The following is a 4,432-nucleotide window of genomic DNA, read 5'->3' as shown; positions in this document are numbered from 1 at the left end:
AAATGATGAACACACACTGAACCCACAGAAGATTTTAGGTGCCTCCTCACCAGAACAGTGCCTATAGCCCTCACATACCTAACAGAAGAGTGGGATTTCTGTACTTCAAGCTCACAAAACTTACCTTGATGACAGCAGGTTTGGTATGGTACTCAGGCTCAATGCTACGCCATGGGGAATAAGAGGCCTTCCTGGATTGATGCCACTGGCTCTTTTAAATTATGATTTTTTTAATCTAACTGTTCAGTAAACACAGAGCTCACCCAAGGCACAGCTGGGTGCTAAGTCCCAGTGCAGTGTGCAGAGAAATATTTGACCAGATGTGATATTCAAAATAGAACTGCTAGTTTCTCTTCTGAGTCATGCTATCAGGTTCACGCAGTGGAAGAGGATTTGAAAAAGAAACAGAAGTAGGAAACTGAATTGGTAATTATTATTTCCTTTCTCCAGGGCACCCTTTACCAGCATCATCTCAAATCAGCTGCATCTCAAGTGAAGGTTGAGTCAAGCTGGAAAACTTATGGAACAGATTTCTCTTCTATGATCTCCCAAAGAATCTTCACAGCTGTTCTAGAACATGTGTCAACTGCAAAGTAAACTCATATCTACTTTCCTCCATCTATGTCTTAACAAATTTTGTTCTAACATTGTCCACTAGGTTTCCATTTCCATGTTTTGCCATCTGGATCTCATCGTTATACATACAAGTTACTTTCACCCACTTGGCTCACTTCATATGTTAAGCCTTTTTAAATGGCTTTAAAGATGATTTACTAAAAAAGCAGTGAAAGATCTAACACGGGAAGAGATTAACTTAAGTAGAGAATTTCTTGCTTTAATGTCAAAATTATTTTACCACTGACTTCTGGCTTCCCACATTGTTCAGCCAATTTCTGCCTTATTCATATTTGTTCTTTGACTTTATATATCTATACAAGCACATTAATTACTCAGAAGGAAACCACATTGACAGCAATGATCTACTCACAAATTTTAAACATCTGAAATATGAATGTGAAGTGTCAGAGAAGTAGAAAGAAGAAAAGGTCCAAACAATACTGCCTTGTTTCTGAAGCACTATGGAACACAGTAACTGAGCTCAAGAGTTAAAAACTTTATTAAATGAGTTTTCCTTTGCCTACTGAATTGTGCATTTCACCAAAACAGAACCAGGTTCCAAGAAAATAGTATCAGTCTGAAAGGACTTAGTTATTCCAGTTACACTTTTAAATGGTTTTAAAAGTTTCTACTTTAAAGCCAAACTCTTATCTAACTTTGAAAGGAAAGAAAAAAGTACCTTAAAAAGACTTACAGTAAGAACATAAACCAGCATTGCCAACTAATTGCTCCTGCCCTATTCCTGGAGCAGGACAGAACCACCCTCTTTCTAGTTTATGTTCTCATACTTTCAGTAGGCCAAGTGGTACAGACCCAGGCATGGCTCTTAAATTTTCCAGTATCTTCCTCAAAATGCTGTTCAGGACTGTATCTTTAAACAGGACAAAAACAGAAAGGAAAAAAAAAAAAAAAAAAGGAAAGCACCTCAATTTGATTCCTCCCAAAAGTGAATGGCATCTTTTGCCTTAAGATTTTTGTATGATCAGGAGTGAAATATTATAGATGAACCAGAAATGTTGCATTCTTTATCATTCTCCTCATCTGAATCTAAATTCAGCTGGTGAGACACACCAGTTCAGGGCTCTGTATGCCCTGGCACCTGGTACAGGAAGTCTGTCTGTCCCAATAACAGGCAACCATTTAGGCAAAAGTGAAGTTCTTTTTGATTCTTACCATCTCTAAGAAGCACTTTAAACTCTATCCAGAAATTAACAGGCAGCTCCTGGAGCTGCAGTGCCATAAGCATTGCAGAGATGCTGTTTTGGCAAATAAACCCCCACCCTATTTCCAGTATTAAATTAAAAAATAATTTTTAAAAGTGTAGTAAGAAAGGGCCAGGTTGAAAAAAAAGGGCCAATCAGTCAAAAAGCTGTCTGAATTGCTTCTAAAACATGCTGTCAAAGAGCTGGGCTAATTTTTGACTATTAAGGTTTTCATTTGACTAGAGATCTAACAGCAGGCCCACTGTCTTCAAGGACTAATATTGCCTCTGGATGCTTCTCAATACCAACCAATAACCCAAATTTTTCTGGGCTAAACTTCAATCTATTTGTCCAGTACGAGCTTGGCACCATCTGGAACACACAGCCACACCATCTTCAGCTAAAGGGACAGGCGAGTCCCGCTGTGCTCACTTCTCGTAGACTGAAGGAAATCTACTGAGTTCTCCAACATCCCAAAAGTGACCTCAAAACCTTTGAGATTTGGGGCTTTGTGACACCATATACCTGATGGATTTCCACTGCTATGTTACAATGCATCTCCTGATTGGTTGGTGTTTCACTCACAAGCCAAGAAGATGGAAGAAAATGGATGCAAACTGGGGACTTACTGTTTTCTAAGGATGTCATGACATTTGCAATTCCTTCTCAACTTATAAGAGGGGAACTAAGCCAAACCCTGTATCCACTGTATTTGCAATTATTCACATTGCAAAAGCAATCAAAAGAGCTGGGTTTGGCTTGGTAACATTTTCTATTTTCTCCACAGTATTACTTCAACTGTTTTAGGCTATTCTCTGTCCCTGTTAAAAGCCACCTTGCCAGAAACCTGCCACTTTCCCATGTGAATGCACTTGTCACCAAAATTAATTGCCACCCTGCATTAGTGGTTCGAAGAGCCTCCTGATAGGAGCTCAGGAAGAACAGAAAATGGGGCAAAAGTGATGCATTATCCCTAAAATGCCGCTACTTCACTTGTCAGGGATTGCAATCAGAGTTAGGCCAAGGCAATGTTAGCTCAGCTGCATCTGAACACACCTGTTTCAATTTAATTTGCAGTAATTAGGAAGCCTAGGGCACCAAGAAAAATTGCTGTTCGCTCACTCTTTCAAATAACTGAGTTTTCATGTGCCATTTAAAATGCTGTTTTTCAGAACAGACTGCTGACTTGCTAATGCTAGGAAAATGAAATACAGCAAAATATTTTTAGCAGCAGGAAGTTGTTACTTGCTACTGCCAATTACATGGCTTGTACTTGAACAGTGACATTTTTTTTCCCCTTGCTTACACTTCAAGATAGGTAAAAGCTGGCTGAGGTCTCAGGGCATGAGGATTTGAATAAAACTTAGTCCCTGGGAGCTGGCTGATATTTCTGGAGTCATAGTCAGTACTGGCAGCAATCTGCTGTGACAGAGCAAACAACAGTGTCCCAGATCCACTCCTCAAAAACGGGAAAAGGAGAGGATTAAGCAAGAGACTTGGATCTATTGGCTTTGGCAAAAGGCTGAATAGCTTGTCATGCTAAAAAAATTACTGAAATTGGGGAGTAGAAAATGGGGCAGAGGGGGGAGAAATAAAAAAAGCATTACAATTACATAAGAATAGATATTTATACTCTGAGTTAATTTATCAAACTGACAGAGAGATGAATCATCCACCATTAAAATAAGGGAATACAAGTTTTCTTTATATCCCAATCATTATTTACAACTTTTAAATATTAACGGAGGAGTCAAGTATCCTCATCTTTTAATTTAAAATGTGGCCATGCAGGCCAAAATAAAACTCTTGGCAAAAATAAGTTTCTGCAGGAACAGGGCCCAAAGAATGATTTTTTCAAAAACAGGACAGATCTTAGCAATCATGATGGTACTTCTTTTTTTCTTTTAAATCTACACTGCAAACCACAGAGGGCTCAATAAACTCACACAAACCTAGAGCTCTGTAACAAAAGAATGAGAAAGGACAATAACAAGACCCTGTGGTGTAGCTAGACACAGCTACTTAGGACTTTTTAAAATATAACACAAACCTGATTTTTTTTCAGGGGACATACAGCTCTGCTTTGAGGCAAGTTCATTCCCACATGCTGAGAATCCAATTGAAGCCAATACAGTCCCTCTCACTAAACTAACTTGAATAGATACATGCATTTGTACAAGTAAAACTGTATTATTTTAGTAATTGGCCTTTTTTTTGCTACAATGCCATTAGAAACTACCATGCCACTGTCTATTTTTCTATCTTAGAACACTTTCCTGCCCAATCCTCCTCACCCAAAAAAAAAAAAAAAGAAAATTATCTGGGAGATTCACAGAACTGCTTCCTGAATATTGCTTTGACAATTTTGGAATGCTTTTAATATTATCAGTTAGTATTTTTTGTAGACTGGCATGTGCTTAAAAACTGGACAAGAAAACAGAAAAAGAAATCCATATAATAAAGTGAGGTTTAGCGTTCAGCACCTTTTTTCACCTCTTAGGTGAACTTTATGGAATATAAAAGTGTTTGCCTGAAGCTATGCTTATATAAGGATATGGGACACCCACATATATGTCACACATGATTTTAAAACTATGAAAAATCAGAAAGTA

The sequence above is a fragment of the Zonotrichia leucophrys genome, chromosome 3 (genome assembly GCF_028769735.1).
Source record: "Zonotrichia leucophrys gambelii isolate GWCS_2022_RI chromosome 3, RI_Zleu_2.0, whole genome shotgun sequence".
Lineage (NCBI taxonomy): Eukaryota > Metazoa > Chordata > Aves > Passeriformes > Passerellidae > Zonotrichia > Zonotrichia leucophrys.
This window is presented reverse-complemented; position numbering follows the sequence as displayed.